A 12,801-nucleotide genomic window follows, 5' to 3' on the forward strand; every position below is an offset into this window, starting at 1 on the left:
GCCTCTTGGCTTGATGGTGAATGAGAAATGAAGAAGGTGCTGGGCCAACAGGTTACAGATCGCAATGGTATATAATTCTGCTGCTACTATTGGCCCACAATGTATCATAGATGCACAGTTTTGGGCTGCTAAATCTTTCCCGTTTAGCATGGTGGCATTGTCAAACTACATGACAGAGGATATCCTCACTGAGGAATGAGACATTTTGCTTCAATTGCAGTGCTGGTGCAAAGTGAAATTGTTTTCACGTGAGAGTTGTCATACAAATATATGGTTATTGTGATAATTTCATGTTAGATGGCTAATATCAAATATCAGACAATAAATGTGATAATGTTCTGAAGATACTTGACTATTAAGTCATACTATAGACATTTAAAGCACATTTGTGTTTTGTACAAAGCACAGCTGCTAACTTTTACCTTTGCTGATAAAATACAAACTCATTACATACCTTGTAACCTTTGACTAACTGTGATGAATTGTGTTCAAGTATAAAGATGTGTTTTCACCTTCACTTTGAGCTGGTTCCCAGGGAGAAGTACAGGCTACACATTAGTGGCACAAAGGTCAAAGCAGCCTCAATGTTTTATGTCTCTGATGATTTTATTATTTTATGTTGGATAATGGATACCTGGGAGTCATTAGAAGCCAGTGGTCTAATGGAGGTTTCAGATGACATCAGCAAATGCATCTGCAAAGCACAAGTGATTTTGTACTGTCATTGGAACCTCAATTAGATTACAGCCTTGAAACTAATCCTTGATTTTATTGCTTACATATGTGTGTACATTTTTGTTAAGCAAACCTTATTTTGGTCAGTTTTTTTTTCTCAGTTTTTTTCTCTTTTCTCCTGCAGGAGCACAGTTTCATAAGTGCTGACAGCCCTTCACTGTTTTTCCATTGGTCATTCTTCTTCTGTGAGTCTGGGCAGTGAATGTCAGCAAGTTTATCTGATCATTCCACACATGCATGTTCCAACAAGAAGATACTAGAGAGAGAGAAAGGGTACAAATCCTGGTTAACTTTCTTTTCCCTAGGTAAGGGAGTCTGAGGCCAATTATAGTATTCTGCTGGTAGATTGGCTATAATTAACTGACTCAGTGGAGACAAGAGATGAAACCAAAGGCCTTCTTGGTATGTCTGGCTCAGTATCATATCATGCAGTGCATTGGTTAGTTTTTAGAGTAGGGCTATCAGGTATTGCAGTTATTTCACTCTCACCGCACACCACCTATTTCACACATGATAGGTACATAGGGGTTGAAAGCCTTTTGTCTTTTTACCACTGGTTTATCAAATTAAATCACGCTAATCCTCAATCATCATATATTCTGATCTTTATATGAGCCTAGCCTTTCACTTTCAATGTCTGATAGAATCGGCGTCTAGTTGGAAACGAGCCATAAGGAATAATACCAGTAATAATTTCTTCCAAGGTGACTGCTTCATGCACCGGATCATGGGACTCTTCAGTTTGCTAACATAGCTCAAGGCTATGCTATTTTAAAATCCTGTAAGATCCTGGCAATTGTTGGACACACTTAAATTGATTTATATTTGGTACACATTAATCTATGACCTAATGTTACAAGTTTCAGGGCTGTCTTAGATATTATCACAGATAGAGCAGAGGTGGTCACTCCCATAAGCATTCCAAGGGTTTCCATTCAGGAATGTGCCTGTACTGCCCAATATCTGATTAAATAATTGTGTCAGCTGTGGATGTTACAATAGGACCTCCTTGTGATCTGAACTGGGTATGTGACCTTTGCATGTGCTTCACAGTCTCTTCTCCAATCTTGTTGAAGGTAGATGAAGAAATATTTGATGCTAGAACAGATAAAAAAATGTTAGGTTGTTTTGTTTCACAGATAGTACGTGATTATACAAAGTAACAACTGAAGCAAACTGAATGGGTAAATTTTGACCTACTTATGATGGTGTAAACTGGAGCAAGTAAAATAACTTTTATAAGAAAGGCATCAGTATACTATGTTTATTCTGTGCCAAGCCCCAAACACCTTATGTTCAGTGTTAAGGCCCTCTACATAATAAGTTGTTGATTTTGTTTTTTTTTTGATAAATGCAACTTAGTGTATCATCCTCTTCTGAAACCAAGCAAGTGACTTTAAGAATTGGTTGTTAGTTTAGGGAATAGTTCAAAGTTTAATAGTGACACTGGCCAGAATATTGCAGCTTCCACAACCACCCCCATCGTGGAAGATCCTGCCTGCATGAGGGGCTGGAAAATTCCAGCCATAATCTTAAAATCAACAATTCTATAGATTTTGCAGAAAACTGGGTTTTAACATGATAAGCATTATTCTTCTATTAAAGCAAACATTTATTGTTATCTTCTGATAATAAAGAACAGGTGATCACTTATCAAATTGAAGTGCTTGCAGTACAAACATTAATTATTCAGTTAATTGTCATCCCTTTCATCAATACATGGAGACTTTTGCTTATCACCATCCGCATTCATGAACAATTAAGAAATAAAACTTTCCTCACTTTCTGCAAATAATTCAGCCAGGACTTCCGTGGAGTGGCAATCACATTCGGATTGGGTTGTGGGTGGCCGGGGAGGTTAGTAATGGCTGTGGGGGGGGGGGTTTCCGACTGGAGTAGTCGGGGTTGGTAGTCAGAGGGGTGAGTCGCATATCTACCCAAGAATTAGGAGTAGTTTTAATCCTCCTAACTTTTCCTGGGTAATTATTCTGCTAAGGGAGTCGGAACCATCGGAAGTCTGCAATTCAGGTCTGAGTTTTGGATGGTTCCCAATGCAGGACAATTGCTTATATGAAGTTTAAACTTCCCAGTCAACTGCTGTGCAGCCCTTGGCTGGATCTTCTGGTCCCGCCAATGTGAACGGAGATTTCAATGGCTTGCCAGCCCCATCGCGAAGGAACCTGCCGCGGGGTGAGGGGGGGGCTGGAAGATTCCAGGTGACTTCCTAGGGGGGCGGGTCCCCCAGTTCATCTTCTGGAGCACCTCTGGGGTACGACCCTCCAGAGATCAGAAGCTCTGGGCCAATATGTAGGCATATTCGCTGATTTTGCCAGGCACTGCACATTAGGAGTCAGGACCTGGTGTGGTCTTCATCTGAAGTGGGATTAAAGGATGGGAGATTATTAGACCAGAGCTCTTAGCCATTATTCAATCATCTTTTTAGTATTCTGTCCTTATTTTTATTTGATTTAGTCATTTCTATAATCTAAAACTATCTAAAAAATCTTACCTCATGATTTATTTCCTGTGAACTGTTTCCAAATAACTTCCAATATTCACATTTATAATGGAAGTAGCCTGAGTAACCTTCTTATGCTGTATTTGTATTCACTGGCCAATTGACGTGCATGCAGATGTAAGTTTTTTTTCATTGATACATTATAAAATCTAATGGTTATCTGGAAGTGAATGCTGGGCAATAATTCTACCAATTTTATATTAGCAGTCTAAAGATATATATTGGGATGTTTAATTTGGGTACTAGTTTAATTAAGAAATAAGATGTTGGCTGAATTGTAACTGGTTATTGATGACTCTGATCCCTCTTTTGGCTGTGTGCAACATTTTCTCTTCCTTGAATTTGTATAGTTTTTGTAGTTACATTAAAGTGGATTTTTCACAGTGAAAAATGAGCTAATAATGTGTAAGAGAATATGCATTATGAATGCTAGTGTATGGTGAAATTAATCTGAGTTTGAGCTAATACTGACTCTGAAATCTTTAACTATTATTCATCTACTTTTACATTGTGGATATAAAATACATTTGAGAATCATTTCTGTAGGTGTGAAGGTTAAGTGTTTGAATGAAATGGAATGTATAGACCAATAATTCAGACGAGTAAACAGTTGTCGAATATTATAGATTTCATTTAAATGTATGTCTGACACACCAAAACTTTGATTTTGCATAGGAAATTTAAAAAGCTATATTCTTACCAAGTCATGGGTTAACAAAAAAAAACAAAACTACTGCAAGTGATATGGGGACTATTTAGAGCTCAGTGGAATAAAGGATTTGTAAGTAAAGAAAAGTCTCCACAGTAAATGGCATCATAATGCCATTTATGTGTTGTCCTCAAAGGGGCAGTATCAGTGGTATGAATTGAGACCAAGGTACTCTCTAAGGATGCATTTACACTGCAGCTACTGATCTGAGGCCAATAGCTGCAGTTCGGGTTTCAGCCAGGAAGTGCTGTGTTTACATTGTTTGGCTCCTGTCTGGCTGGAACTCTAATCATACTGCTCAGGAGACAGCAATGCACATGCTTAGATATGCACGTGGACAGACCTCTCTCCCAATAGTTGATAAATGTAAATATTTGAAGACTAGGAAGGAGAGAATACCTACACTCTAAACATTTAAATTAAGGTCAGGTAGGTTTAAAAGGTGCCTGGGGTCCAAACCTTTGAGCGTTTGGTAAATCGGATTTGACACCAGGCTGAAGTTACACTCCATTCAGTGTCTAAACCTCGTGGTGTGTCTCCAGGGAGTCACTTTCCACTTTGCTCAAAAGGCAGTTTGGACCCTGACTTTGGATTCACATTGCAAATATAATTTTGATATGAACCACTTCACACCAGACCAGTGCTAAAATTGCAGCATAATTGCACTAAATAGAAAGTTAAACTGAGTGGGTTGTATAGGCAATCAATCCATTGCAGAAGTTAAAAATTCCAGCTTGAGGGTCAGTCTCCATACATGTGCAACCTTTGTATTGGAATCCTCTTAAATTGTCAAGCCATTGCAAAAAGATCTTGTCAGGCTGCAGGGCTTTACTTGTGATGGTGTTGCACTAATTCTTCGGACCTGCACTACTTGTGAGCACAGCATCCCATGGAGCATGGAATTATCCCCATTGTATATCCAAGTCCTATCACAAAACTCAGTTAAGTTGATACACCAAATATGTATAGGTGAAAAAGTGCAGGCCCAGTCTTTTGCCGGCACACTTATAACAAATGCTGTGTATGTCAATGTCAGCATAAATTCTGTCACACCTAATTTAACAACATTTTAAAGTTCTTAACAGTACTAAAGGCCTTCTTTTATTACCAGTTATGTTGATTGGCCCTTATCTTCATTTGTGAAAAATGAGTGTGTGAGACGCATACTTATTAGGCCTATAAATTAACTGTGCTCCGAGTGCCAATCATTGTTTACTTTCAGTAAAGACAGAGATTGGAATTAAATGTAAACTTGACTTGAGAACGTTCAAGGATATGTATCATACAGCAAAGCAATGGACTGAAAAATCCAGAAAAGAACCTTCTCCAGATTCATAGCATCCAAAATGGCTGGTGGAAATCTGTTGATGTAGTATAAGGGTGTTTGGCATAGCAAGGCTAAGTGTAGGACTAGGGAGCAGTGCCGACCAAGTATGATGTAGATAGTCACATGATCTTGGACTGAGTACAGTAATAGTCTAGCAGAAGCTGGCATGGAGATAGTATCTAGTCAGGGCTATACCATGGATATGTATATAGTTATGTGTTAACAATAAACACTTAGGGCAGAATTTTGCCCTTGATGGGCAGGCGGGCCCCACCGGCTCGGCAGCGGGCGGGCAGACGATCGCCGCCGCCGAAACGGGCCCCGCCGCCATTTTAAGTGGGCGGGCCAATTAAGACCCACCCAGCGGTCCGCCCAACGGGAAGCGCTATGCACTTCCTGTATTGTGGGGGAGGAGTTCCCCAACTGTCAGAGTGCGCTCTTTCGCGCTTGGGCACGAAAGAGCGTACGTCTCCCTGAGACTAAGTGCTGCCTCAGGGAGATCACTGACAGTGTTTCAAACTTCAAAAATCGAATAATAAAAAAATTATTAACATGTCCCCCATATATGGCAATGTCACATGAGATGGGGCATGTTAATAAATATTACAAAAACTTTATTAAACTTTTTTAAAACAGACATGAAACCTCATCCCGCCAGTGGATGAGGTTTCATGTTTTTTCAGAAACCTGCTGGGGCTCCTAGCCTGCCCGCCAGCCTTAAGGTTGGACGGGCAGAGCCTTTAATTGTTTTAATTATCCTGTCAATGGCCTCAATTGGCCATTGACAGGTCGGCGGGCGGACAGCTGATCGCACTGTCCCCCTGACTTCCTGAATATTTAAATGGGGCGGGATGACGTCAGGGGTTCCCCCCAACATCATCCAGCATCATTTTCGCATCGGCGAGCAGGCCCCGCCCCCAGCTCACCGACGGAAAAACTCTGCCCTTAATGTTGAACCACACAAGACTCCAGACCTCTGAGTGAGACAACAAACAAACTCTCACTACATGGTGGCAAATAATGAATGAACCTAGAACTGAAGAAGCTGGTGAAGGACCTGGAATCTGAAAAACTAAAGGAACAGCATCATAACCTGACTGAAGTGCACCTGAACCGAAGACACAGCTGGAGATTGCCTAAAAAGAAGCTCCATTACACACATGGAGGCTGAAGGGCAGAAGAAAAATCCACTGTGCAGCTAAAGGGCTTCACCAGAGCATGTGGAGATCCATTGTGAATCCCCATTGATTACAGAGTCAAAAAACCTAGCAAGGGTGAGAACAAATTCGGTTCTAAGGTTGAACTAGCCTTTAAAAATCTTTAGGCCATTAATCAATCAGAGAGTCCGTTTAGTTAATCACTGTGGCCAGCCTGGGTTCAGAGTCGATGCCATAACAAGTGGCAGCTGAGCTCCGTTGAAAAAAAAAATCAAAGGCTGAATTGTCTGGTCCTGTTGGCATTGGGTGTCATGGCAGACGGGGGGGGGGGGGGGGTGGGGAGAGGAAGGGGGAGAGAGGAGGAGGGGGGGAAGGGGGGGGAGGGAAGGGGAGAGGGGGAGATGGGGAGATGGGTGGAGGGGAGAGGGGGAGATGGGGGGAGGGGAGAGGGGGAGATGGGGGGAGGGGGAGGGAGGAGGAGGGGGGAAGGGAGGGGGGAGGGGGAGGGGGGGAGGGGTGGGGGGAGAAGGGAGAGTGGGGGGGAACAAAATGTCAAGAAGGCCAAAAATCGGTTTTAAGCCATAGACAAACCAGTTTGCGATCGTCCGCTCCCCCTGTCAATAGTGGGCCGCATTTCCCGCCGCCACACATTGGGAAACTAATTTGAATACTTTAAGATCTCATTATAAGCCTTGCTCACCAAAATCATCCCCCCACATCAAATTTACCACCCACATTGGCTTGACTTCAGAACAGCGTGTTTCAGAACTGCCTTTAAAAGATGTGCACCTGCCGACCTGAACTTCAAGGGGAATTCGGGGGTGAATGCAAACTACCTTGCACAGAGCTCGCGAGCATCGCCCGTAGGACATCAGGGAAGAGGTGCTGCGCATTCCGGGGGAGCGCAGGAAATTTGCTTTTCCCCAGCTGGCTTTCAGTGTGGTGCCAGGGCAAGGGCTCCAGTGCGGGTCAGCCAAGGGAAGGTAGGGGGCAAGGCAGCACAGACTGAAGGAAGTACACAAGCACATGCCGGGAGGGGGCTTGTGGGGGAGGCGGAGTGAGGAAAGCTGCCATGCACTTGGAAAAGCTTGTCAAAAGTGAGCATTCTTCCACCACTGAGGCTGTTCAGCTGCAGCAGCTTTGATATGCTGGGAATCGGGCCTCTGAAGCTTTTCTGCCCACTCAAGCAATGCAAAAGCATGAAAGTGCCACCAAACGCTCCAGAACATTTCACCCCTCAGGCACGGACTGCAAATTAATGTGCGTTTTAGGCGGCAGCAGAACAATTGGCCGACTGGGCAAGTTGTAGAATCCCCTTAGGAAAGGTGGCCATGGCGTAGTCACTGGTGGAGGGGCTTACAGCCCCTTGTAATGGCTTTATTAAGGTTTGGACCTGTATCCATCATGGTTCAAGCTAACAGCACAGCCTTACAGTGCAGGTTAAGAGTTTGCTGCGCCTGAGCTGAGAATACAGCATGCAGACCAGTGGCCAAAGCTGCCACCAATCGGTCGAGTGGAGTAGAGTGGAGGTGGGTGGGGTTTCAGACAGCCAATGAGCACACTATACACTGGCCATCCAAGTGATAGCCAAAACTCTCCTGCATGTGTGAAGGGGCCTTCAGACTGAACCAAGAGAGGTTCTTAGGATACATGGTAACCCACACGTCTCTCTCTCTCTCTTTGATCCTGCAAGAGGAGAACATCAGGATCATGGAGCCTGATGATTTAGCGGTATGCCTCATGGCTTCCAGGGAGCAGAGAAGAAGAAGAAGAGAGCAGCAGAGTAGCCTGGCTCAGCAAAAGGAGAATCATCTCCCTCAAGATGAAGGGGTGGCAGGGCCTGCTGCACATGCAGCTAAAGATCCACAGAGAGTGGTCACTCATAGGCACTTTGCTAGACCCAGGGCCTATAGATGGCGCTTGTCATTCCTGCAGATGAATGAGAACCAGTGTCGCTGAAGACTGTGCATGTCTAGGGAACTGGCAGATCACATATGCCACCTGCCGCAGGATCTGGCGCCACGGGGACATGGATGGCATCCACGGCCAGTAGCCGTGAAAGTGATTGGGGCGTTAAATTTTTATGCCAGTGGCTCCTTCCAGGGCTCCACAGGCGTCCTGTGCGGGATCTCGCAAGCTTCCATGCTCAGTTGTATCCAGGTCATGGATTCCATCTTCACAAAGGCACATAACTTTGTGCAATTTGTATGTGATCAGGAAAGCCAGGAAGCAAGAGAGCTGGGATTTGCTTAGACCTATGGTTTTCCACAGGTGCAGGGGGCCATCGACTGCACTCACATGGCGTTCAGATCTTCATGGCAACAAGCAGTCAACTTCGTCAATCGCAAGCTTTCCACTCACTAGATGTTCAACTGATGTGTGACCACCACAAATGCATCCGACAGATATGTGGATGATTCCCATGGAGTATCCATGACTCCTACATCCCCAGCAGGCCTCAGATCCCTGACATCTTCCAGGGTTCAGAGAGGCTGCAAGGTTGGCTCCTCAGGGACAAGGATTACCCACAGAGGACGTGGCTGATAACGCCTGTGCAGTGGCCTCAGACTGCAGCAGAGTGATGGTATAATGATGCTCATGCTATAACCCGGACTTCAGTAGAGCAAACGATAGGCATTTCAAAAATGAGGTTCCGGTCCCTCGACAGGTCCAGTGGAGCAATACACCGAGGGTGTTGCACATCTTTGTTGCTTGCTGCACGTTACACTACCTGGTGCTACAAAGGGGGGAGGACCTGACTGAGGAGGAGATGGAAGAGCTGCATGTCTTCTCTATTGAGGAGGATGTCGAAGGAGACGCCAGCAATGAGGCTATTGCACTGGCCAGACGAGGTAGGTGCACTCGGGAGGCCCTCATAGCCGCAAGATTCATGGAGGATGATGACGAGATGCAATGAGGACAGTCCTGACAACCTCACCTTGCATCAGTGAATGTTTGACTCCTGTGTGGCTGATGGCAGCCCGCATACCTTCAATGCTCAGATTCATGTTATGGAGATGCAGTGGAGGCCCCAATAGTCACTAGATTCCAGGAGGATGATGACGACATGGAGTGAGGACACTCCAGAAATCTTCACATTGCCTCTGTGAATGTCTGACTCCTGTCTGGCTGAGGGCGCTCTGTGATTAGGGTCATGCCAAAGAGACATAGCCGTGAAACTTTAAATGCACCTGTTCCTTTGTTAGCCTTCAGCACCCGTCCCCTTCAGGAGCACAGTGTCACCAATCACAGATACTGAAGAGATGGGGGCCAGCCCCACCTGAAAGGTGCTGAGAGCACACAGAGAGAATGACAGAACTCTGTGACACCTGTCCATGGCATTCTGGCAGCAATGAGAAGCCCCATCGAGATGTAGGCATCACTAATGTGTCCAGTGAGTGTGAAGCCGGACCATCACTTTGGTCTGAAGGTTACACACTGCACAGGGAAGAGGCCGTGGGCTGAGACACCTGCCTTTAACTTGGCCTGGAACAAAGGTTTCACATCTGAGTGACACAAACATTGCTCATTATAACAAGCACCCATAGGCAAGGAGACATCACTGCGCTGGTGCAGGGTGTGGGTGAGCGCTGTGATGGATCTTCAAATTAGGGTGTCATCAGATTCTTCTTTCAAGGTGTCTTCAAGGCTTCAGTCGAGGACCAGGCTCATGGACTCCCTTGGCTGCTTCCCAGATGTGCCTGCGAAAGCAAGGAAAGATAATTCGTGCATGGCAGGGGCCTGTGAATCAGGATCTTTGAACTTTGGCCTCAATCTTTCTTTACAATATAACATAATGTACCCATTGTAATGGCAGTAGAAGCACTCGGTTCTTTTAAATTGTTGTTCGTTTATAGGCTATCTGGTTCTAGTCCTACTATTATGAATGTGCTTTTTATCCGTTAAGCCATTGCTTTTTGCTGGTCTGTTAATGGCGGCTGTTTCCCACCTTTCCGCAGAGCCCTGCGCTTCTGCGCCATTTCTAACCGGTGCCTCCCCCACGACGTGACAGGCGGCACCATTTTGTGCTCCCTTAATTTCTTCTGAGTCCCTGACTGTGCTTTCCATTGTGAGCGCCTATTCCAGGGCTTTACTGAAATCCAAATTTGTCTCAGGCAGCAACCTTTTTTGAATGGCCTCTTTGTTAATCCCACACACTAATCGGTCTCTTAACATGTCATTAATCGACATCACAAACTCTCAATGCCCTGTCAATTGTTTTAAGGCTGCTACATAGTAAGCGACTGTCTCTCCAGGAGCGCGACACCTTGAATTGAATTTAAAGCGCTGCGTTGTTACCAAGGGTTTTGGTTGGAAATGGCCTTTCACTAGATTCACCAACTCATCAAAGCTCTTGGAATCTGGGGCATTGGGTGCTGAGAGGTTACGAATTAGGCCGTACGTTTTACTGCCACATGTTGACAAGAGGACCGCTCACCTCTTCTCCTCCCCCAATATGTTGTTGGCCAAAAAGAAAAACGCGAGACGTTCAATATAATGTGTCCAGTCATTGGTGGTCTGATCAAACTGTTCAATGCGGCCAAATTGTGGCATATTGGAGGGCGACGTTTTTGACAACTATGGTGAGGGTTTACAATTGTATTGTACTTACAATCAGCCTGCAGGCACGGCTACTTCAGTACGGTTGAGTTTTTGCGGCATTCCTTGGCGTTGTCAACTGGTGGTGTTTTGCCTCATCGCCAGTTATTATGTTATGACAATGGGTCGCTTTGCTCGTGAACCAGTTGTGCGCTTATCTGTCAGCAGGCAAGTCAATTACAATGTATGGCAGATGCAGAGACCAATATGAAATGAAGCACATACTCTTTATTTACACAAACAACAGAGCATTAACATAATGTGTACTTCTCCACTCAGACCCCACTCTAGACTAAAATTGACGTGGTAGCCTGCGCTACACAGCTATTGGGTCTGGCAGTCACGTGGTCAATCTGCTCAGTCTCTTAAAGGTGTATCACACCTCAGATTACCACATACACTTTTTAACTTGTGCTTCTTCTGTCTTTCAGGATCACTCACTAATTCTTCATCTCCCATGGCCAGGAAAAGCACCAGGATGGCGGATTGCGAGCTAAAGAGTGCAGCGCCCCTGAGATCACAGAGCTTCTTATTCGGATGTGAGCTCAAGGCAGGTGAGAAGGAGTACAAGGTGGAGGTGGATGATGATGAATCTGAGCATCAGCTTTCTCTGAGAACAGTTTGCCTTGGTGCTGGTGCAAGTGATGGCTTGCATCTGGTTGAAGCAGAAGGCTTAAATTCTGAAGGCAAGAACATGAAGATCACTTTGGCAGCTCTGAAGTTGTCAGTACAGCCAATGGTTAGTTTGGGAGTCTTTGAAATGGCACCACCTGTGACATTCAGACTCAAATCTGGAGCAGGTCCTGTGTACATCAGTGGCCAACACCTCATTGCATTGGATGATGATGATTTGGAACCTGATGATGAGGATGACAGCATGCTGGAGGACACCACATTGAAACGAGCTATAAAGCGACCAGCTACTGGCGCATCCAAAATAATGCAGAAAAAAATGAAAGTTGAAGACTCTGATGAAGATGACACGGAGGATGATGAGGAGGAGGATGAAGATGAGGAGGACATGACCCCAGCAAAAAAGCCTCTTCAGAAAACTCCACTCAAGGCTATCGCTGGAACAAAGGGGACTCCCAACCAAAATGGCAAAAACCCACCAAACCCACACCAGCTAACAAGCACTCAAAGACACCAGAATCCAGCAGTAAACCCAAGACACCCAAGATCCCAAAGACACCATTGGCTGTTGAAGAAATCAAGTCCAAGTTGAAGAACTTCAGTGGAAAAAGGGGTTGGCCTGCCCAAGCTGGAGCCTAAGTTTGTAAACTACCTTAAACATGGCTTCAGGATAGAGGACCCCAAGATCATCAAAGAACTTTAGGTGTGGAGGCCAAAAATGGATGGGGAGTAGAGGAACTGTAGCAGTATTGACTCAAACATGCTGTGAAAATTGTACTCTGTTCTTGCCTCTGTGTTCTTGTAAATAAAAGTTTGTGTTACAAAAAAAAATCTCCCATTGCCTGCTCTGAATTTGACCCCAGGTTATCAGTCCCCTGCCAATATAGTTTAAATTGCAAGAAGGCAGGACCAGATTTTATAAAAGGTTAACCCTTAAAATTTAAAATTTCACTCCCTTCTCACCGAACTCGCAGTAATTCCACTCTGTACCAGTTGCACTCCGTGGAGGAAGGGTTTATGGAAATCTCACTAAGGGTGTTGCACAATTTGTTTTAAAAAAAAACTTGGTCATTGGCTTAACAATTCAATTTGAAATTGCTGGCTTTTTTCTGAGACTTGAGGC

At 44.7% G+C, this 12,801-nt stretch overlaps 1 pseudogene; it reads left to right on the top strand.

Annotated features, from left to right (window-relative positions):
* The first annotated feature begins 11,517 nt into the window (after nt 1-11,517).
* LOC144694199 (nucleophosmin pseudogene) lies at nt 11,518-12,492 on the top strand (annotated as a pseudogene).
* Nucleotides 12,493-12,801: the final 309 nt, after the last annotated feature.

This window comes from Cetorhinus maximus, chromosome 19, assembly GCF_964194155.1.
Source record: "Cetorhinus maximus chromosome 19, sCetMax3.hap1.1, whole genome shotgun sequence".
In the NCBI taxonomy this organism is placed as follows: Eukaryota; Metazoa; Chordata; class Chondrichthyes; order Lamniformes; family Cetorhinidae; genus Cetorhinus; species Cetorhinus maximus.